This window comes from Alligator sinensis, unplaced genomic scaffold, assembly GCF_000455745.1.
Source record: "Alligator sinensis unplaced genomic scaffold, ASM45574v1 scaffold1578_1, whole genome shotgun sequence".
NCBI lineage: Eukaryota > Metazoa > Chordata > Crocodylia > Alligatoridae > Alligator > Alligator sinensis.
Window position 1 is genome coordinate 242,455 of NW_005842927.1, and position 24,673 is coordinate 267,127.

Genomic DNA, 24,673 nt, shown 5'->3' on the forward strand with positions numbered 1-24,673 from the left:
AAAAAGGACTTTTTATTGTCCTTGATGCTCAAAGCTAGCTGGAGTTCAGTTGCAGCCTTGGCTTTCCTGGTCTGCTCCCTACAGGACCGGACCAGTGCAGAATAATCCTCCTTGGAGGCGACTCCCATCCTTTGTAGGCCTTTCTTTTTAGCCTCAGGAAGTCTGTTAGGTCCCTGGAGAGCCAGGGGGGCTGCTGTGCCCTCTTGCTGCCTTTCCTCCGAGATAGAATAGACTTAGCTTGTGCATTGAGGATCGCTCCCTTGAGGAGCAACCACTCTTCTTGAACTCCCCTCTCCCTGGGGTCATGGTCCCTTAGGGCCTCACTGACAAGCCTCCTGAGCTTGTCAAAGTTGGCTTTCCTGAAGTCAAGGACTTCTGTGTTGCTGACTGACTTGCCAGCTTTTCGGCGGATGGTGATCAGGTCATGGTCACTGTCCCCCAGCTTCCCATCCATCACTAGGTCGCCGACTAGGTCATCCCCAGTAGCCAGTACCAGGTCAAGCAGCGCTTTGCCTCTCATTGACCCATAGACTTCTTGAGTCAGGTGGAGGTCCTTCTGAGCTGGGGCTTCTTTCCCAGGACAAGGCCAGTAGCTCCTCGCCACACCTTTCCTCACCGCTCCCACCTCCCAGCTACCCTGGGAAGTATGACTATCACCTCCAATTTATTAAAACATGACACCTTCTTTAACTTACTTCCTCTTTATTTCTTTTTCTTTTTACTACTTTTTATTTTATACTCTAGTAGTTAATTTCCTTCCCTTTCCTCCCATTCTCCACCCCTATTTTCTTTCCACCTCCCATTTCATTACCCATTCCCCATCCCATTAATTCTATGTCATGCCTTGCAGCTTCATGTTCCCACCCCTCCCACCCCAACTCCTCTCACAAGGATAGAAGCCTGTCCTGGCTCACCAGAGCTGAAGTGGTAAGTAACATCTGTAGCCCTAGCCATGCCCCCACTACTTGCCAGCCTTCTAGTGGCAAGTCATCACTGCGCAGGTGGGGGAAAGTCAAAGACAGTTTTTAGCCTGTAGGTTCTATTACTTCAAACTTGAGCTAGCACTGTCACTGATCACCATTGTAGCAGTTTAAGTTCAATGTGTAACAAGCACGTAAGTAACAAGCAACAAAATAATTTTTTTACTTAATGATGTGTTGAAAATCTATCAGAAAATATAATCCCAGGTTTGTATTAATTATCATTTAATTTCTTATTTTAGCTCACCAGATGAGGTCTGCTACTCCAAGTTGTCCCACTATTTTTGTCTAGTCTTGGCAATTTATTATTATTATTATTATTATTATTATTATTATTATTATTATATTTCAGAAATTGAAATATTAAGTTACTTTATTATTATTATTATAATAAAGAAACTTAATATTTCAATTTCTGATTATTATGTATTTTTCATACTTTGTAAATGTATGGATATTTTCTTTTTATTTATTATTTTTATTAATTCAGTATCTCAATTCATGATTTTTAGACTTTTCAATTTGACTTATATCAGCTCTTGAGTCTATGGCTGTGTACACATATTCAAGTCATCTTGGAGAATTCTCCCAGGTTTGTTCCCTTGACTAACTTACCCAGAAGAGAAACTTACCTAGAGCCATATGTACAAAAATTTGAATGCTGATGCCCTGAAGTTTGCAGTGCTGACACTGTGCAGCTGTCGGGGGAGGAAGGAGAGAAAGGGATGATTGTGCACACATTTTGGCATGCTCTGCAGGTTCCCTTAGCCTGCCTGGTGGCAGATGGCAGCAGTGTATAAGGTAGCCCTAGTTCGGTGACCCAAACTGCCTATGATCAGCCTGTGTTTTCTTGAAGCAAAACGTAAGGTCTTTGAAGGGGGCATGTTCTGCTCCCTGCTAGTGCTGGGGGCAGATGATGTTAGAGGACTATATTCTCTTCTGAGAGAAGCTATGGCATGTACAGACCTTTGCTCTCCCAAGAGGAACTCTCTTGTAAGTGATTTAACTGTGGTTGTTCCCAGGTTATTTTTCCCCTGAAACTGCCATTTTTACTCTAAGAAAAAAAAACAACTAAACATTGGACTCTCCCAGGAGAAAATGAATGTTTATACAAGTTCTATGTAGAAATCATTTATTCCTCTTTGATTTAGCTTCCAGCATTCTTATTTAATTGATATAAAACAGTTGTTGACCTGTTATTTTACCTTCATGTATTTTATTTTGGTAGTTTGGTTTGGTGGTATAGTTACATCTTCAGAGCTAACAAGTGCATATATGTAGAATGCGTGGCACCATAATAGTCTCAGCAGTTTTCAGGTTCCAACAAACCTTTTAGTAGAGATTTTGCTTTTTATGTGTATACTGCAACAAAGCCTGGAGCTTCCTAAGAATATCATAGCGGGTCTACTTACAACTAGAGAAGGACATGACCTAAATCCTGTTGAAGCCCTTTCATTGACTTTGAATGGGCTTTGGATTGTGACCTAACATAATAACTTTTGTTGCTTGTAATCATGCTTACAATTTTCAAGATCCAAATAGTATAGTACATTTGTTCCCAAGTCAGTGCATAGAGACACATCATATCATTTTAAAATTCACAACTTCATTCTATCTCTTTTTTCCCACATAAGGATTGTGAGCATTTCAAAATCCATTCAACACAGATCATTCTATGTTGATTTTATTCAGGGAAGTATGTTTCCATGGTGATAACTCTGAAGTTCATTTCTGCTGCAATTTCAGTCAAAGTCATTTGTCTGTGCATCAACAACAGTACAAATCAACTTTTCTGCATGTGGTGACAATTTCAAGGTGGCTAGTTCACAACTTATCTCTGAAGCTCATTTCTGTGCTTCCATTTGTTTCTCCTCCCCTTGGTAATTCTACCAAGAATGTGAGGGCAAATTTAGTATGTAATGACCACATCTATACAAAATAGATTTCATTTGGTAACAGTTCTTCATTTTGAAAAAATATCATCTGGTACAAATCATTTACCATGTACCGGTGCTTTCATAAACTGTATTTGTGAAAGAGTTATTGGTTTCTGTGTACTTTGCTCTTGTGTACACACAGCTATTGTATGTTCATTCTCATAGAATGGCACAATAACATATTGTATTTATTTTTCATGCATGCATTTGACCGTAATTACAATGGTGGCTATAGTAAAAGGTAAATTGTTTCTTTGCTTTTCTTATAGTTACTACAAAACAACATTATGCAAAAGGGCATTTAACAAAAATTGAAGGACAGTCTGACAATGAGACAAATTATAGAAATATGTAATGTAGCATTGAGAAGAAAGAAGAAAAGGCAGGATGGCATCTTAGAGAAGAACTGGTTCAGAGGTATGAGTTTTCATCGTCAACAATGTGCTTTGTCAGATACTTTGAAAATATACCTGACAAAGTAGGTTGTTGCCTTCCAAAGCTCATCTCTCCCTGAACTAATCTCAAAATACCATCCAGGTCTAAATTCTGCTTAACTTCCGGCTATTCTTGTACTCAAAAGAAATAGGAAAACAAAGATTTAGAAAGCAAATACGACTATGGAAAAGCTTCATGTTGGCCATGTGACAAACAAATGGATGAAAGATGCTCATTTGACTGGATGAAGAATGATTGTTACATTGAACCTGATACATACATAATTAAATTACTTGTAATAGTCATACAAGGTTGATACAGTGACTGACACTCATCCAAATGTAAATCCAAAGCCTTGATCCTGGATAAAATATGTATATTACGAAGAGAATCATTTTATTAAATTAAATCCTTAACACTAGTTGATATTTTGTGGTTTAGTTCTGTTTCTATTTTTACATCTCAGTTGATATCAGTTTGGTTTGTTGTTTTTTTTAGTTTCTTCAGCAAAATAGTAGTAGTAGTAATTTATTTCCAACTTTCACTAAAACACTGTAGTAAAATGAACAGTAAAAATACGAATAAAATAACATTATGTATATTGTTTATATTTGCTAAAAACATACTGTAGATTATCTATTCTAGTAGTTTAAACATTAAAACAGAACATAGTATGTGATAATATAAAAGAAAAAAAATGAAGCAGCAAACACTAATGCAAGGCAAGAGCATTTTATTTGATTTTCACCCTTATTCTTTGTGCAACTAATGCAAATATACCCAAGGTATGTAGGACAGGCTCTGAATTGTTAGAAAGAAGCTTGATTATTTATTGTTTATTACCCTAATATTTAAAATTTCCCATTAATAGAGAGATACATTTTCTTCAAAGAACAAACAAGATCACAAATAGTGATTTAAGTTATGCCTGAATAAGGAGTCTTACCCTATGTGCCCATGATAACTGCATATCCCTTTAGAATGAATCTCAGTCTAGTAATGGCCTGTCATTCTTTCTAGGTTTGCACCACAGACAGATAAGTTCCTAGGCCAAAGGAGTGCTTTATTAATCTTAAAGGGGGGAACTTTCAGAAAGTCTCACTGCTAGCATATCTCACTGCATGCTGGCATCTTTATCTGTTAGTCTTGTTTTAAATATGGTGGAAATACTGGGGCAGTAACTCTTAGTAGATTTCCCAGGTCATGTGGCTGAGGGAGAATATACATTCTATTTAACCATTCAAACACGTATTGATTTGGAAATGGAGGAGCTTCTAGAAAGCACTTATTAGGGTATTTGGTAGGCATAAGATATCTAATTTTCATCCAGTAGTTTAGGTAAGGTGCTCACATTTATCAGTCTAGTTTCAGAGCACATAACTGTCCCTGCCCTCCAATGCTGCCCCTCCCCCTTCACCCCGACTGCTTCCTTCCCCCTCCCCAATCATAAAATTAGAGATAAAAGTCACCGTAAAAAGTCATTATAAATATTTTTTTTGAGTAAACTGTAGGATCTGCACCCCAAAATGGACTCTACCTTAGTGCTGTTAGAAGTGCTCTTCTGCCAGTCTTACTGGAAAAAGATAAAACTCCACCCACGGCATGTTTTGCTCAGGGTTCAGATTTTCAACATTCTGATTCCAGCTCAAATGTTTACTAAAATCTTCTGCAATGAGGAATGACATCATAGTTTCACTAGCTTTGTGCAACCAGCAGTAAAATTAAACATATGGAAAACAATGAATCTGTTTTTTCCTAAAAACATATGCACCTCCAATGGATGTACAAGGTTTATGTTAGGTCATTCTTCTCCTTTAGAAAGTTATTTTCCATATAATGACTTGCTGCTGAAAAAGCAGTCTTTACAGGGTATTTTTGTTATGGAATGCTCCACTACTTGTGAGAAATGCTGCAATTGTGGATCCTGGACAGCAAAAACAAAAGAGATGCTCCCTCATTCATCATGACATGTTTAAGAGCTCGAAAGATAAGCACAAAAACCTAGTTCAAGTTACTCACTGCTCACATGCTTCAAATTTGATATGTACTTAGTACCTTGCTAGATCAGGGCTTGAGACCCAGAAATATAGTCAGATCAAAGAGCAAAAATGTTCTTAAATGATTTTAAAACTTCTGCCAATATCCTCTTACATACTTGTATTTCTCTTCTCATAGAAGAACAATATCAAGAAGGCTCGTTTATGTGAAGTGAAACTTAATCCACTTCAAAGGAATTTCTATTGAATGTGAATGCATGACTGTAATATCTCTTTTTATTAGTCTTAAAGCTTCTTTTCCCCCCAAAATAAATTTGTGTGGTTTTCAGTAGAATTAAGGTGATTTGTATTAGCTGACAAACTGTCTCAGTTTACCTAAATTATCATGCGGTTAGCTACTGCTGTCATGGATCCATGGTTTTCATTTTAGAGATAGCAATTATTCTTTAATTATTTCAGTAGACCACTAAAATTCCTTTAAAATGGATAATTAATTATAGCCTTATTGTGTTTATCAGTTTAAGAAATCAATTAGTGCTATTAGAATATTGCTTATTTAGCTCAAATCATATGTCAAATTAATTTGTTTTTCAACAAATAAAATCTATATACCATTCACGACCATATTCCCAAGTAGTATAAATCAATGTAGGGTCATCTTTCAGTGGAGGATCTGGACTCTGTGTATTAGCTTTGAAGTAATCCAAATCAAATATAGGAGGTAGGGACTTCGTAGATAACCTAACTCAAGATTTTCATAAAGGCGTTATGAAGTTGCATCTCTGAATATTACTGGGTGTCTTCTGTCTAAGGCTGCTTACAGACATGAAAAGAAAAAAACTCAAAAAACAGTGCTTTACATTAAGCTTGACACAGCCTTGTGTTGAATGCAGTGCATGCCCAGAAGAGGTATTGTGTTAGTTTGACCTGGCTTACCCATTGTCTGTGTAGATCGTGTACTTCAATGGGCTTTTTGGCACTTTTATCTAATAGCTGATTGAATCAACTTTAGATAAAAGTGCCAAAAAGCCCTGCTGAAGGGCAATCTATACAGACGCTGGGGTGCCAGTCAAACTAACACACTTCCTCTCTTGGGCATGCACTGTGGTCAACATGGGGGCATGCTGAGCGTAAGTGCTGTTGTTTTTTTGTTTTTTTTTTGGGGGGGGGGAGGGGGGAGTCAACTACTGTCACTAGCCGATATATCTAATTCAGAATTTAACTTTTGTCTCTAGCCGATATATCTAATTCAGAATTTAGGACCCAAACTTTTAGTACTTAGTTTAGGTACTTTTAGTACCTACTTCAGAGTAGAGTTCCATTGCCTAGGGCCAGGCTTACTAAGAAACCACAATAAATGTAATCATCTCCTTATATAACACATTATCTATAAGCATATTCAGTACAGAATGGTACAGAAAGCCAAACTATTTTAGTTTTGTGTTTTAGAAAGCTGTCATGTTTTAATAAATCCCTGCCCTTAGTTTTTAGAGAAGAACAAAAATATTCCAAAATTATGACCCTGTCCTACAAATCAAAAAGTCTCCAGCAATTTGTTTAGTATACTCAACTTCCATTGAAGATTACAGGAAAACTTTGTGGCCTTAGTGGCCTGCTAGAGCTGATTGGAAATTTGCCATCAAAGTAACTTGTCTACAAAAATGCATTTAATATAAAAGCTTAATTTTTCCACTAAAAAAAAGTCTAAGTTGTTGAAATGTTTATATTTTTGTGTGGGGAAGGGGAATTGAAATATTTTCTGTTTGGGTACTTTATATCAAAGAACTGGATTACTGAACTAAATAGTAACAGTTTGTTTGGGGTCAGTTTAACACAAATCTGTCTGACTCAGCTACTGTTGTTCTCATGGGTGCTTCATGTATTTTAAATGCTTCAGGTTGCCATTCTCATCTGAGGGCTACAGCTGCTGGACACACTATGTTTTTCATGTGGCACATCAGTTCCCAACCTGGCTTTACTATTACATTTCATTGTGAGAACGCCACGTAGTGTGCATCAAGAAATGCACTCCAGTCAGTGAGCCTGGATCTTATAGGAGAACAGGGGAGAGAGAGAATACCAGTTTTTAATTGATCTAATTCAGTTGTAAACAACCAAAATAAGAAGTTTTGATCTGGTTTAGTTAGTTGATATAAATATTTTGATCTAGGAATGTTGGCATTCCTTGGGTCAAAATTGTCATAATGAATAGATAATTCAGAAATGGGATAGGAATACTAATGTTCAGACAATTTTCTGCTTGTTGTTGTAGGTATCATTATCTGGATAGCAATTCAACAAATAACGTAAGATATACACAAAAAAAAATACAAAAAACGCTAACACAAGTATCCATAAAATGCAAACAAAAATTCTGTGATTTAAAAAGAAAAATGCACCTCCCCACTGAATTCTCCACCTTACTGAAATGGCAAAAACTGTATTTGCAGCTAAAAATAAGATGTATTATTTCTTATAGTTTTAATTGGATGGAATATTAAATATAGCAAATAATAATAATCAGGTATGTAAAACATTTATCAATATTTGTATGTATATAAAACTAGACAAGACTAATTTTATTACAGGAGTCATTCTTTGCTGTTTCAGTAGTTAAGGTTACTTAATATCTTCTTTGAACTTTAGAACTTCAGTAAAATGGGCAGGATTAAAATTTATCTTAGCAAACACAGATATTACTCTCTTTATTTTAAATAGATCTCATTCCTATCAACTGAATCAATAAAATAACTTGTAGGGTATAAAGTGAACCAGATGTGTAAATTGTTTTAGGATTAAAATTTTGAGTTTAGCTTTTCTGAGCAATGAAGGGGGATTAACCACACTATAAATCTTCAAAATTATTGGGCTATTGTGTGGCTAAATTCCAGTCCCTGCTTTTAAAATTTGAACCTGATTTTCTTACCTTTTAAGGGCCAGGTTGGGAAGAAGCCTTAACTGTGTCACACCTGTGCTGGGCTAGGGAACAAGAGGAATTATGGCTTTGATATGCCATGAGATTTATCTTATGCTAGGTATAGAGCTGGCATAGAAATCATCAAAAATACCTTCCACTGCCACTACAATTACTTTCACAATCAAAACAGGGGAAAACCGAGTTTCTTCTTAGAGTCACAGGCTGTTTCCTGGGGAACATTGTAAAAGTATTGCCTTACAAACGAGACTGGTAGCAAACGCACATTTCAGCCTAAAGTAATATTAAATTGGGAGTTAATCATTTTCAGTGTTTCTAGTCCCTCCTGAGGCTACTGTGATATATGGTGTTGGTGGAATATATCTGCAGTTACTGTATTTATCTGAATTCAAGACAATTTCAAATTTAAGGCTACCATAATTAGATTATATGCATAGAAAATCTATAAATTTATTTTAATTTTCCATATATACAATATAATTATTGGAGGATCAGCTTAAATCATCCTTCCACTGGTGTACTGGGAAAGCAATGGTGGGGGTGGGGAGAAGAGGCCAAATCTTTGCTCCTTGCCCCTGTGCTCTTTCCCTCTCTTCCTTGCCACGCTGTGCTTAACCCGCTGCCATTTTGCCCCCCTGCTGTCTGCCCCCTCTCCCCCATGCTGCTTGTTCCACTGTGCCTGAACCCTACTGCCTGTCCCCCCATGTCTGACCATGTGCCCCCATGCTTTCCCTTCAACACAATGCCTGACCTTTGCCGCCTGTCCCCCCATATCTGACCCCCAATCCCTTCTCCCCCAGCTGCTAGTACCCATGCCCCTTGCCCCTCCTGTTCCTGACCTCTGCCACCTGTGCCCTTTGTGCCTGCCCCTCTTCCCCCACTCATACCTCTCTCTTCTACCTTCTGCTGTTCTGCTATGCTCTGGCTCCAGGGCCATCAGCAATGGTGGCCCGATCCAGCTTTGGTCCTGCTCTGCTGGGCAGAAGAAATAGCAGCAGCTCTGGGCTTGGCTGGATGAGGACTAGAGGAACTGAGCTGGAGCAGAAGGCAAGTGGAGGGTGGTGAGCAGCCTTGTACAAGTAACATGGACTCCCCCATGCTTCTTCCACCCCACCACTGGATGCTCTCCTCCATGCTTCTCTGGCTGCATATCCCTTATTCTGCCATATGAGCTACCCTGGTCTGAGGTAGGTGGTGGCTTAGCTTGAATGGATGTTGAAGCTATATTTTTCCCCCATATAATTGCTGGTGGAGGGTGGGGGGCGGTACTTGTTTTGGATTTGAGTAAATACAGTATTTTTGCTTACCACTTAATGAAATACCGGTGGTGATAACTGACAGACTAATGTCTGAAAAGCAATGGTTCTCTGCTGAAAAATGTGTGCCTTGTGCATCTTGTAAGATGTATACTGAGGAAAGTTACTTACAAACCCGCAAATGTTACTTCTGTTTTGCTTTTAAAAATACTTTGCTAAAATGTTTATTTATAGATTTACGAAGGTAAAAGCACAGACCTAATCCCGAGTCCAACTCAAGGGTCAGAGTGTTATTGATATCAAGTTCTGTGCAGGGCATTTAAACCCTCCTGAAAAGTTGGGCTTCAAAATACTTTGAAACTGAGGGACCTGGAAGTTAAAATTCATCTTCAGTAGACTGTGTTCACTGCATTTATACAGTAGAATATTAACCGTCTTACTTGATCATATGCTATTATAATAACATTCTGTTTTTCAATTTTGAAACATTTCCCTAGCAATAATGCATCTTTATTAATACTTTCTCTTTAGAGTATACGTCAGTTTGTTTTGACAGGCTTCTCCCTAAAAATCCCACCCAAACAAAGAAAAGGAAATGAAAAAACCTAAAAATACCAAGACTTGCAACCTGACCCAAAGCAGAGTTGTTTTTCTTGAAAAATGGGTGAAGTGCAAGAGACTACATGAACCATTTTATTGCTTTCATTATTGATTTTGCATGGAAAGTACTTATCGTCTCTGGTGCAGGCAGTAGTATAAAACCCTGAGAGAGGGAGAGAGACAGAGATTCAGTACAGTCTACAAGCTTTATTTTTATCACTTAGTCTTATTTTGGTAGAAATTTAGCTAATTTGTATATTTTACCATGTCAGGAATGCATTTCTTTTCAGATATTTGAAAAGTATTTCTTTTTGTTTTTAACACTTAGAAGATGTATGCAGAATTTACACAACCTACTGATTTGTAAGGTAACATTATATTTATAATTTTATGAAATGTACTCGCTTTTAGTATAAAGACCATGTCTACACGAGATGCTGACTGTGCAGTAGCTCGTTACTAGGGCTGTGCGAAGCTTTAGGTGGTGATTCAATTCAGAGGAGATTCGGCCACCAAATCAGGTTGAATCTCCAGATCCGAATCGAATCAGGGGACCAATTAATAGGTCCAAATTGAATCAAAGCTCTCTAAATCTTCAGAAAAGATTCGGAGAGGTTCAGTTATTCGGAGAGTCCCTGGTGGCTGCAGCCGGGAGCTGCAGCCAGACTTGGAGCTGGTAAGTAGGAGTGGGGGCGGGGGAGCTGGAGGAGGGGAGAGGGGACCATGGAGGTACCCCTGCCAGCCCCCAGGCTCGTGGTGGGGGGGGGCATCCCCACTGCCCCACGCTGTATGGGGAAGCTCTTCCATGAGCCCCCTGGCCCCCCCAGCCCTCCCCCCATGGCTGCCCTGCCCACCCTAGCACCAGCCCTCTAAGGAAAAAAAAACAAAAACAACAAAAACCCTGGGACTCTCCACTCCTGCAGCAGCCTTGGGTCTTCAGGGGGCTCACACAGAGCCCCACATGGGGCAGAAGGAGTCAGAGGAGATCACTCCGTCTGCCAGCCAGGAACAGTGAGTCTGGGGTTTTTCTCATTTTGTTTTTTTTCTTAAAGGGCCGGAGCTGAGGTGGGTGGGCCAGCCATGGAGGGGCCTGGGGGAGTAACGTCGGGGTCGGGGGGCTCATGCAGAGCCCCTCACACAGTGTTGGGAAGTGGGAGGCAGTGGGGATCGCCCCCTGCCCAGCAACATCCCCTAAGTCTGGGCTTTTTTTTTAAAGTGACAGGAGCTGGGGTGGGTGGGGCAGCCATTGCGGCACTATGAGAGTGGGTGGAGGATGGGCCTGGGTGATTCAGAGATCCGGCAGCAGCGAAATCTCTGAATCACATTCAGCTGAATCAATTTGAGACAGTGATTTGAATCACCAAATCAAATCCCTGTCCTCTGAATCGGCCGAATCTAAATCTAAAGTGAATACTAGCCACTTCACACAGGTCTACTTCATTACTACTGCACAATAGCTGTTTACAACTGTGTGGTAGCATTGTGGAGCATGAAGCATAACGTGATGCTACTGCCCAGTAGTAATAAATACCTGTGCAGTAGTAATGAGCTGCTGTACAGTCAGCATCACTAAAACTCACAGCATCACTGAAGGAATTGGCAGGGGTCATTGCAGGACCCCTGGCATGGCTTTACAAAGACTTGTGGTGTTCTGGCCAGGTGCAAGAGGACTGGAAAAAGGCCAATGTTGTCTCTATTTTCAAAAAAGGAAGGGAGGACCCAGGTAACTATAGGCCCATTAGTCTTACCTCGGTCCTGGGGAAGCTCTTTGAGAAAATTATCCAGGAGCACATCTGCGAGGGACTAGCAGGGAAGATTATGCTCAGGGGAAACCAACATGGGTTCATAAGGGGTAGGTCCTGTCAGACCAACCTGGTTGCCTTTTATGATCAGGTCACAAAATCCTTGAATGTAGGTGTCGTGGTAGATGTAGTCCTTCTGGACTTTAGGAAGGCCTTTGACACTGTCTGTCACCCCATTCTCATTAAAAAAAACTAGACAACTGTGGCATTGATGACTACACCGTCAGATGGGTCGCAAATTGGCTAGAGGGCCACACCCAGAGAGTGGTGGATGGGTCATTTTTGACCTGCAGGGATGTGGGCAATGGAGTCCCCCAGGGCTTGGTCCTCAGGCCCGAACTGTTCAACATCTTTATCAGAGACTTGGGCAAGGGGGTAAAAAGTACCTTGTTCAAATTTGTGGATGACACTAAGATGTGGGGAGAGGTGGGCACACTAGAAGGGAGGGACAGGCTACAACTAGATCTGGACAGGTTACAAGGGGGGGGAGATAAGAATAGGATGGGATTCAATACTGACAAGTGCAGGGTACTGCACCTAGGGAGACAGAACCAGCAGCATACCTACAGGATGGGGAACTCCCTTCTCACCAGCACAGAAGCAGAAAGGGATCTTGGAGTCATTACTGATTCCGCACTTCAGGAGGGATGTGGACAGCATTGAGAGGGTCCAGAGGAGGGCCACTCGCATTGTCAGGGAGCAGCAGGGCAGGCCCTATGAGGAGAGGCTACGGGACCTGAACCTGTTCAGCCTCCACAAGAGAAGGCTGAGAGGGGATCTGGTAGCCATCTATAACTTACTAGGGGGGACCAGCGGGGAATGGTAGAGTCCCTGTTCCCCCGAACACTACCCGGAGTAACTAGGAATAACAGCTACAAGTTGACTAATTAATGAAACACACCATACTTAGTGGCAGAATTACTAAGAAAGTTTATAATTTAACTGTCATTTGCTGAGAGGGGCAAATTGGGGCGACTGCCCTGGGCCCTGTGCTTTGGGGGCCCCTGCGGAACCGGGTGGAGCAGCTGCAGCAACTTCGTGCCACTGCCAACTTCATGTCCAGCTGCTTGGCACTCTCCCCCTCGCCACTTAATCAGCCGGCTTCCTTGCATCCAGGGGATGGGCCACGCACAGGCCGATCTGCCCCAGGCCCCGCACCCTACTTGGGTCATCTCTGTATGCCAGTACAGTAAAAGCTGTGCTATCTGGTACTTTTCTAACCCACATGCTCTATTAACCTGCATTCAGATTGACACAGCAAAAGTGAAACGGTAAGTCCCACAGCCCAGGGCAAAGCAGCCTGTGTGAGGCCCCCCTTCCTGTCCCCTGGCACACATTGATATGGGAATAGGAAACTTTTAATTAAACTTCCCTCCTTTCTACTTATAATTTCTGTTCAGGCCCCACTCCCTGTCCCCTGGCACACTGACGCACTGGACACAGCAGGAGGGGCAGTGGCCCGAACAGACACCTCTCAGATAACTGGCAATTTTGATTAACCGTCACTCCACATTCCCCCTGAATGCCAGATAAGAAAGCTTTTGCTGTATATAGTCATTTTCAGTATTGCTCTATCTTCCTAATGTCTAACTTTAAAACTATTATCTCTCAATTAGAAGATCTGCATGCTTAACTTGAATCAAACAGGTTCATTGACTTGAAGCATGTAAGGTAACTTTGCAGGATGAGGTCTGGTTTATAAAAAATAGTATATTTATTATAAAAAGCATATCTAAAACTAGAAAAAATGGTTTGATGTACAATTCTATTGTTTGGGTAATAGAATGTCCTGGTTTGTGTTCAGTATGTATATAGGAGGTATATAGTTTCCCAGATTTTCTGAATTTAAATTTATAATCTGTGAGTTATATTAATGTTGCTCTATATGCAGAATAAGATGTTATATTTTGATTTCCTTCAATTGATTTCACTAGGCTTAGCTGGTGCATTTTGTCAATTCCATTCATTAGCTCATTGCTATTTTATAACTGAAAAGGTCTCAAGTTATCTTTCACTCCAATTGAAATGTTGAATAGAAACTAGAAGGTTTTCCAAATCCATCTGTTTGTGTAATTATACCATGATTTAATTTGCCTCGTAATAGCGATATTAGTAGTCTTCATTCCTTGAGGCACTGATTTAAAGCATAACCTGTCTTCCTCACATAAAGTTAACCATATGTCATAGTAATACGTGCCACATTTTCTTTACACTCTGTAGGTAAATTGTTTTCAAGAAAGGATAGATATTTATGTTTCATAGTTGTTTCCAGGTTTCTTAGGTTGAATATTCCAGGTGAATATTCAACCTAAGATGTGATGTCTTCTAATCCTATATTAGGTATGTCATTTGTATTTAAAGTATATATGATATTTTCCATTTCCATTTTTCACCTATTTCATACAACGTATAACCTTACCACTTTTAAAATATACCATGTTGTAAACATTTTTAGTGGCAAAATAGAAAATAACATATTCTTGCTTTTTCTTTTCAAGTTTGAGTTTCAAGTGATATTCCACATGATGAACTATATTTTAAGTAGCAATCAGATTTTGGCCAGACCACAGTCAATGTATACAAGTAATTGCTCCTATTCTTATGTCACTTTACAGTGGATGGCTACAGTGCTGATACAAAACAGTAAGAGCATCTTCATTACACATGCTGAAGCACTAGGAGTTTGAAAGTGCTAGGCAGACCCCCTATATTAGTCTACAATCAGAAGAGGTTTATGATTTGCCACAGCTGCTTGGCAGCTCCTTGCCCAACCACCAACTCCTGCTCCTTCCCCCACATGCAGGGAGCTGCAGGTCAATTGCTGTGGGGGCTGATGGGTAAGTGGGTATCCTCAGGGCCTGGTAGGGGAGCATGAGCTGGATCTGGGTGTGCAGGGGTACCACAGGTTGCAGAGAACCTAAGAATATGCAGGGAGGGGGAACTATCTTCTCCCTCCACTGACCCTGCCATTTCTTAGGCTCATTGGGCAGCTAGGTGGTGATCTAAATACTGGGGGCAATCAGGGCAGCACAGGGCAATCTGAGTGGCTGAGGGGATGATCCAAGTGGCAGTGGTGTGATCGAGGAGCAGGAGAGTGATCCAGGATGGAGGGGAGGGGCGATCCAAACTCTGCTCCCTTCCTCCTTGCCCCTTCCCCCTGGCTGATACTGTGGTTAGAGAGCCAGTGAGCCAGACAGGCGGTGAGCAGACTCAGCAATTCCTAGCCACATCCTTTGTTCACCAGACATCTAGTGGCAGGTCGAGCTGTACATATTTGAGAGGGCAATGACCTTTAATGTGCAACTGCTCTCACAGCATGTGTTAACTTTAACAAAGCCTAACATTCCTTAGAGTTAGCATGTACCAATTATAGCATGCAACTACATCCTAAGAGTTTACTGGAAAAACATGAAATATTGTGCTGTCATTAGGGTTGGCCAAAATTCAATATTTTTGTTGCCTTCAATCTAGCTGTAAAACATTTGCTGAATATCATTAGCCCTTCTCCACCTCTTTTCAACCCAGTTTGGTTCTTTTAAAATTCAGTGAAGTAACTATTTTTTGATTGAAAACTTAAGAGAATCACTGACTTCCTGTGTATTTAGATAGGTACCTCTTCTCAAAACATATCCCATTTCTACTCTTTGTGCATCTAGTTAGATTTTGGAATTATTTCGGTCTACATTGGGTACTGTATAAAAGCCTAGACAGGCCAAAAGATGAAACATAATTTGATGCAGTACAGTATTTTCCAGAAATTTCATATTATTGAGTGTATTAAATAGAATGGAAAAATAAACAGGCAATAAATGCTTAGCCAAACTCTGGAGAGGTATGATCTTAAGGTTGCCTGTTTGAGCAGATGATACCTAGTGTAAATTAGAGCAGCCTAAAGAATCCTTTAATTTATACCAGCTGTTCATTTCCAAGACATTGTAGCAGCTGTGAATAGTTAGGGCCAAGGGAAGAACAAAGAAATATGCCCTTTTTACTTCAGACCTGTCCCCTGCTCCAGGAACAAGAAGCAAACATGCCCCAGAATCACTTCATTGGCTCTAAGAGTTCCCCTACACAGAGAGAATCCTTTAGTGGGCAGCCAAGGCTGCTTTTCACCGTCAGAACAGTAACAGAAGCTAGAGCCCAAGAGCTAATTGTAGTTTTGCATTTTATTATGCACACCTCGAGTCAACACATTACTCAGGCTGCATTATCTTGTAATAACCCTACATGCATAATGCTGATCAAGGTCTTTTTCAGTGGAATAATTCCCCTGACTGACCAACGCAGTGTCCATAATCATGTTTCCAGAGTGTCAAGTAACATACTAATAAATGAGCAGCCATTCTGATAAAATGAGTCTAGCTCTCTAACTGTTGCATCTCAGTGGCAAGGATGCTGATTCCCTTTACTATGATTGTGAAGGGTAAGACAAATTATCCAATTACTAAACACACAGCTCTAGGCAATATAAAGTAACATGCTGATTAATCTACCTATGTGGGAGATGTACTTTTTCACTTGGAGAGGTCCTCTAAAATAAACAGCTTTGGACTAAGAATAGAGGTGAGCCAGACCAGCATGAAAAAGTATGTGAAGCTTACTTATATTGAGTGTCTGATTAGGATAGGGATTTTTCATTGTGTAAAGAGATAGTTCCAGCTCCACCTCTTATGTAAACTTTGTTCACATTTTCACCATTTACACTCATCCTTTTTAAATCTCCTTCATCTTAGTTTGCAGTTCCTTATAAAACACGTTTTAGATGAGCACAAGTTTATCTGTACACTTTTAACTGATGCCCTTCAGTAGGAATAAACATCCAGAACCCTGTTTCTTCCTGTTTCTTCCAATACCTATAGTAAGAGGAGCTTTTTGCATTTTTGAAGTAGTCTAAGAAAAAAAATGCACAAATGACTTAAAATAATTTTTATTGAAAATAAAGAAAACATTTTTAAAATGGTTTGCAGAGTATAACTATATGTAAACTTGCTATAACCAAAATTAGGTAAGTCATTCTGAGCTGCATTATATAATATGGAGAATACATAACATTTCTACAAAGCTAAGCCTGTTTTCTGTGCTTTTTAGACAAAGACAAATGGCCTCCCATTTAATATTGCCTGACCTGTTTCTCAAGCTCAAGGTCCAAGTGCAGCCCCTTGCTATCAAGTGGTGTGGAGAAACTCAAAATTCATTATCATGTCTTGCACCTGATACCTACGATATATCTTGTGGTTCTGAGTTGTTATGCTTACTTTTTCATTTTAGTAGAAATGTAGTAGTGTCTTTAAACATTTTTATCCTTCCCTTCCTGAGGTTATTTGTCCTTTGCAGGGAATAATGTCTTTGGGATGCTTCTTTTTAAAGGCTTAACTTCCTGGCCTAGATGATAGTTTGAGGCCTGTAGCAATCTGCTCCACGTATTGTGTCACCTTTTATAATTTATTAGATATGTAATTCTGCTTCTGATTAAATATCACATAATTATACTTCCCAAATTCCTCTAACATTCTTCCTCTGAAATAAAATAAGGTAGTTTGAGATGGTCACCATTTTTCTGTTTAGTGTCTCTTCCCTGAAATATTACATAGTCATTCCTACCGCCCTCCATTCTTTTATAATTATTGGTATATGAAGACAGATTTGAGCTACTCTGTCATAATTCATTTAGAAAGAAGCATCAGTTAGTTGGGGAGAACCAGACAACACAGGGAGCAATTGGGAGTGATTCGATAGGGCTTGCAAAGGTCTCCTTTAAAGGATGCTAGGCATTTAGATAATATAGGCCTGCATATAGGCTGTTATTTGAAAATCCTAAAAGCTTTGTGGTTCCTGCTTAGGTCATATGTTTCTTTGAGAACGCTGTGTGATTGCTACAGTGTGCTGTAGTGTAGTGAACCAAGACTTCTGAAGGGAAGGACTCCAGGAGCAAAAACTAACCCACTGAGCATGAACAATTGATACACAGTGCAGTGTAGCATGGGGCCGAGTAGAAGTGAAAGAAGCATTACGTTTCTCCCTCTTCCTCCAGTTGCTAATGGCACTAGACCTGACCCAGACTGGCTGCACTGAAGAGAGATCAGAAAGGGTAGAAGTTCAGCTAAGTTAATATATTATTGACTCAAAATTTTCATGTGAACTTCCAGGTATATTTTTGCTTCACATATCCATGACTGGTAAAAAAAACAAAACAAACAAAAAAAAATCTTTCTGATTACATCAAGGAAAACTCATAGACTCAAAACTGGATTTTTAAACAATTATACAAGAATTCCTCTTAATCTTTGATAGCCTTCATGCAGGAAAAATAGATCAGGAGATTAGTTAAACATTAAAATTGTATAGTATAACCAGTTTAACACACATTTAAAAAAAAGCAAAATAACTGTAGGAATGAATGAAAAAAACATTTTGAATTCATTTTTACTGAATATTTAAAGTGTATTATATTAGTAATATAGCTGTCTCTCTCTCTCTTAATATTATATTGGTTAATTAATAAATTAAATCAATTTTAAAAACATATTAAACAAAGTTTAAAATTGGGAGATGGGAGTGGAAAGAACAAGAAAAAGTCTTAAAACTGTTTCATTTGTTTAGACTAACAGGAGTTATACAGCCAGCAGCTGACAGTCTGAGTTAAAAAAAAAAATAGAAGACATTCCAGTGTATTTTCTTGCTAATTTTTCAAATAGCAATGTTTGTATAGCTGAGCATTGTCTGTATACACGCAGCTATCATCCTGTCTTGTATCTCCATTTCATCTGACAGCATCACACAAAGATGGATTAATATCAGCAAATTCTGTGGAACTCCAAAAGTCAGATTTTTAGAGATGGAGGAACCATAATGACCCTCCAGTTTGGTGCAGGAGGAAGGACAAAAGTTATTTCAGGGCATTTCTGTGCACCTTTCGGCTAAAGACAGACATAACACATAAACCGGTTTAAGTGATCGGAAACTGGTTTAAACCTGTAACAGAACAGAAACTCAGTGCAAATAAACCAGTTTCAAAATGGCTGAAATTGGTTTAAGATAAACGTGGTTGAATGTAGTATCAGACTTAACTGATTTGGGTCAACCAGTTTGTGACTCCTGTCCCAGACCCCTTCCTGGTTAAAGTTAAATCACAGTCCCCCAGCATGCTTTGTAGCCTTGGGCTGGGCTGGTGTGGTCTGCTCTAGAGAGCTGCCCCTGCCCTTCTTATTCCTATTTGGAGCAGTGAGGGCTGGCTTACAAGGGGGTAGGGCAAGCCCAGCTGGGGATGCAGCCCAGTCTACAGTGAGGGGGGGGGGGGGGGGAAATGTCCCCACCAAACAAAGCCCATCTGGGGCCAGGGATGGGGGCTAAAACACCTCTTCCACCACTCAAACTTACTGCCAGCTGCAACTGTGGACTACAAATCCCAGAGGCACCTGGAAGCAGGAAGAGGAAGTGATGAGCAACCCTGCAGAGTCCTGCTGCTTTAATTCTGGACTGCAAATCTCAGAGAACTTGGGCTTAGCAGGAAGAGGAAGTAAATGCATAGCCAGAAAGCCATGATCTAGTGCCCCCTGGCGTCTGGCCTAAGCCACTGCAGGCATGTGGCTGCATTTCCTGACTCAAAGGTAAATGTTTCTTCACTTCTGTTTCAATTTAATCTGTGCAGTTTAGCCTAACCTGCACAGACTGAATTGATTCAGCTTCAGGCTTTTTGACTGTCTGTACTTAGCCTTGAAGTGTGCTAGCCATACCTCTTGATACAGGTTGAGTGTTTGAAGTCTCTCTTTGTCTTGGGCTTCAGTTCCTACTGAGACTCCTAGTTATTGTGGTTTTGTATTTTATGGTCTTTGACACTTTTTATTGTTCAGACCAAAACTATTGACTCCTTTTATATATGCTACTGTGCAGCCTTCAGATCCTATGACCGCCACAAGAAGTAACTGTTCAGCAACAAAAGTAACACAGGATGTTCTGATTATAAAATAAATTCTTCAATATCTCATGTCACTGTGTAATCAGCATTGGTAGTCTTTGACACTGTAGCGGTGATCATGCAGTAGTAAGTATAGCTAGTAATAGTTGCAGATAGATATCAAGAGATGGCCTAGAGGAAGAGTTCTGTCTCCTGAATGATCTGATCCATAGCTTTGTAGCAATTTGCAATTAGAATAGATTCAAAATCTGCAATCATATTAAAGAGCAAGAGGCTAAATTATTACTTATGAGAAGCTTTACTATTGTAAAACAACTTAAAGCTGGTCAGAATGCAGTTTGGGCAGCACACACGGATTGAATTACAAAAATTGAACACCCCCCCCCCCCCCCCCCCCCCCCCCAAAATCTTTAAATATGTATTAATCCAGGTAATAAAACACTGGTTGTTTTTAAATAAATCAATTAATAAATGAAATACAAATCCATGCCAGTTAACAATGAATATCACCTTCATTGCTATGAATATAGCTGATTTAATGTAAATTTTATTTTTAGATTAAGCAGCAGTTTTAACTTCTAAATATATAATAGAATATGTCATGGAAACATTAAATGCCTGTTCACACAGATTGTGTTTCTTCATCTGAGGATATTGTCTTTCTCTACTATTATTAGTAAGATTTGAAGTAGTATTGCTATTCCTTTATCTTTTCATCTTAATTCTGCTTCCCTTCACTGACAACTGCTTCCGTTATGAAGGCTCAGCATATCCCATAAATGACCTTTGGGGGCATAAAATAATACACTAGCTAAAGTAATACAAACTATTGAGATCTGCATAAAACATGAAACACAAAAACCATTTAAAGTCTGGCATAATTTTAATTACAAATCCCTTAAACACGTCCCTGAGAACAATGTACCTAGGTTCTTGGAAAATCAAAGGCTCAGTGTAGTTTACACAATGTATAAAAATGTTTTCTGGTATTCTCTGTTAAGTCATTTTAGATGTAAAACATTAAAAAAAGAAAAATGCCAAAGTTTTACATAATCCGTGATAAGCAGAAATATTTTCCTATATTGTATATATGTGTGTGTATGTGCGTGCATGTGTGTAATCATCACACAAACACTCACATATATAATCATGTGTTCTACAGGGTTAGTTAAAAATGTATTTCGGGGTTCTTTCCTAATTTTTGGAAGTGGTAGTCTTATGGTTACTGATATGTGTAAATTCTGTCAATCATATATATATGATGCTAGTGAGGAATGTAAGTTTGCTGGACCTTTATTATTAAATTTTTATTTCTAAAGTTAATATACAATTTCATGGAAGTTAAACTGAACTTTTCCTCCCAGCCCCTCAGCAAGTATTGCACTAGTTGTATGTTAAAAGGTAAAAGATGATGATATGACTGGATAGAACTCAGTTTTTGAGGAAGTCTGTGGTTCAGCTTCTTTGCTCTGCCACACAGATATGGTTGGAAGAATATGTAGATTAGGGCCATATGCAGACATTCCTAGGATCCCATTTACAATCAGGCTGTTTACTAGGTGGTGTGATTGTAGATTGAGGCTAATTGTTCAGATGTTTATTGCTGGGAGTTTGATCCAAGTAAGTCAGGGTAAGCAGGGGGTGGGATCAGGGGCAGACTAATAAGTCTGTATGGGGGTTGGTGGGATTGGGGCTAGTGGGTCTGTGGATGGTTGTCGGGATGGGGGTCTAGTAGTTCCATGCAGGGGATTGGTGGTATCAGGGAGGCTAGGTGGTTCATGGTGGGGTTGGTCATTCTGTGGGAAGGAGTTGCCCGTCTGGGACCATGCTGGTACACACATTCATGTTAGAGCAAGTGCAGGTTAGCCTGATATACATAGTTTACCTCCTAGGTGAACTAAAAGTAGATGTGGCCAACCATTTTTTTTGCCCAGTCTAACCTTCCTGAACATCTGTACAAATCAACTCTTAAATCGACTTAACCCTATATAGGTTGATTGAACTGTAAGGTTGCACATGGGTGAACTAAATGGTAGCCATTTTCACCCTGCCCCTCCCCCCCCCCAAGTCTAAATGCCCTGAACATGTGTACTGTTTGGCATTTAGGTCAACCTAACCCTAGTTAGGTCGATCAAAGTATAACATCCCTGTGTACATAAGCTGTCATATGTATCACTGACCGGTAGTGTGGTAAATGAACAGATGTCTCTGTTATTTATCTCTGTTAACTGACCGGTGATAGTGTGATAGTGCCTCCTAGGCAAAGTTAGCCATGACATAAGCTACTGAGCAGGTGAAGCTGTTAAGTGGTCTATTCCATGTACGGTGATTTGGCTTAATCTTAATAAGTGTTTAGCATAAATCATAGAAAAACTGCAAGAGAGATCAGAAAATCATCCCCCAGTAGTCTATCTCCTGCTCATGGCAAAGATCATTCTTGTCTAAATTATCACAGACAAGTGCGCACTTAAAAACTTCTGATGATTCACAACCTTTCTAGATAATCTATTTCAATGCTTAACCACACATGTTGTTATAAAGGTCTTCTTAATATCTAAACCTAAGTTTTCCTTGTGTCAGTTTAAAGACTTTTTTGTCCTTTTCTCAGTGAACACAGAAAACAATTTACTGCCATCATGTATATAGTACCCATTTACCTATCTGAAGTCCATTCTCAACTCTCCCTTCAGTAGTCTCTTTTCTAATGTAAATAATCTTATTTCTTCTAACCTTTCCTCATATGTCATATGTTTTTAGACCTTTGTGTTCCTTCCCATATCCTTGCAAGTTTAGCCTGTCACCTTTTGGGGACTATCTGGCATTTAAGAATGACACTGACTAAAGGATTACATAAAACTAGTTTTGTGCCATTGGTAGTAGTTGAGATTAAAATAAACAATGTTTAGGGGAGGGTGAATGATTCTGCAACATCTATTTTAATAGAATGTAATTTTAAAGGGTGAAAAAATCCATGAAGTCCTTAATATTTAGGTGGAACTATTTATCCCTGTGATAAATAAAGAATGCTAATGAGCAATAATATACTCTGCTGGATGTTGAGAGTAGTATATGCTGTGATCTACCACTTATATCAATCTGTGAGGCAATCATGTCTTCAAAGTCCTCAGCTGTACAGTAAAATGTAAAATGCACATATATTTTAGATTTTTTTTTCAGTGTGCTGTGACAATCTGTTATATAACAGTTGTTGCCTACGTAAGATGAAAAGGTCAGGTTCTCTATACACGTTATATATGGTACTTTACAGAAGTCAATTTATATATTAACTGTATACTTTTATTGCATGCTATATGGACTTAATCACTGGTTACTCTTATTAGTATATATTTGCTTATAAAGTGGTGTACCAGGGTGGAACTGCTGTATACATCCATGGGGGGAGAAGGGACCAAGCAGTCTTTCACAAGTCCCATTGGGACCCCAAGAAAAAAAGCTGTAAAGGAATCTCTGCAAATTTCCACACTTCTATCCAGTTTCTTCCCAAAAAATGTTTAAAAAATATAAAGAATAAAATCTAAACTTTTCGTTCCATATGAACATATATTCTATTGGGCATTTTTAAAAATACACCTATCAGATTTGGGTTCGAGGTTTAACATTAATGTGCTCAAATGCTTTGTTTTCAGTATCAGAAGTATATGAAAATCAATATTACACGTGAGATTGCTTCAGTGGGATAGCTCAGTATTGCCCGAGTAAAAACTATAGGATCTGGCTTCTCTTCCTTCAGGTTTTTCAGTGAAAAACCACCAAGTAATGAATATATTAGATGATTTACTATTTCTTATAGGTGTCTGAAGGTCAATGAATGAGTTTATAGTATATAAAGTTAAAAATTAGTCTAGGTCAAATCACAAGTCCCACTCTCAAGAACACAAATGATGTATTATTCTACAGAGCAAGGAGCAGAGACATTACACAGGAGAACTTTATATCCCCTGTGGGTTGCACATTAGTAATCTGTGGTGGCATCCCCAACAGGCCAAATGGGCATTGAGAAATATGATAAAGGCAGGGTATGAGAGGGAAGCCAGTTGGTCAATGACCACAAAGATCCACTGATCAAAGCCTCTGAATAAGGGAAGATAATGTAATTCCTTGGCAGGTTGGGTTCCAAGAAAGAAATTTCAGTACTGTACACCATTGCTCCTGATCAATATACAAGGTTTATTGAAATATGTTTTCTTTTACACAGATATGCAGATTTTGACCCTCTGTATTAATGCTAAGTAAGATTATTTATTTTATAACCCTTACAATTAATGAAGTTTAATTTGGCAGATCTGAATGCTGATAGCAAAAATTATGAATAATTTGATAGCAGGAATTAAACTTGCTAGATCTGAATTAATAAGAAAAGTCCTTCTTTAGAATCCCTTTTCATGAAATATAAAGGTGATTCAGTGATCTTGCTTGTCTAAATAAAAATGTTAAAAGTAAACACAAAAATAACTCTATTAAAGAAAGAGCAAATCCAGTATTATTTAAGCTCAGTATTCACATTTAATTAAATTAAAATGACAGTTTTTGAGTGTTGTATATTTATGTTAAAATAAGTCAAGTGAAATAAAACAGTTTAAAATTATACTACCACAAATCATTAGAACCCATCAAATAGCAGTAGTTTTAACGTTGTCAGAAGAGGCAACATAACTTTTCAGGGGGAAAAAAAACCCCAAAAGGCAGGTATGATATAGCAAACGTTTTTCTTTTACTTTTTGAGTTTGTTTCATGAGCACGTAAAATGCTTTGCAATTGGATAGATTGATAATTCAATGCAAAGCTAGCTTTTTCA

The 24,673-nt window shown here is 39.1% G+C and overlaps 1 long non-coding RNA gene across 1 annotated transcript in view; it reads left to right on the forward strand.

Annotated features, from left to right (window-relative positions):
• The window catches only part of LOC102378567, a 127,622-nt gene extending 124,014 nt beyond the window's left edge, over positions 1-3,608 (forward strand). The window contains exon 4 of the long non-coding RNA XR_325216.2: positions 3,187-3,608. This is a non-coding gene — a long non-coding RNA (uncharacterized LOC102378567). The remainder of the gene's footprint in view (positions 1-3,186) is intronic.
• The last annotated feature ends 21,065 nt before the right edge of the window (positions 3,609-24,673 follow it).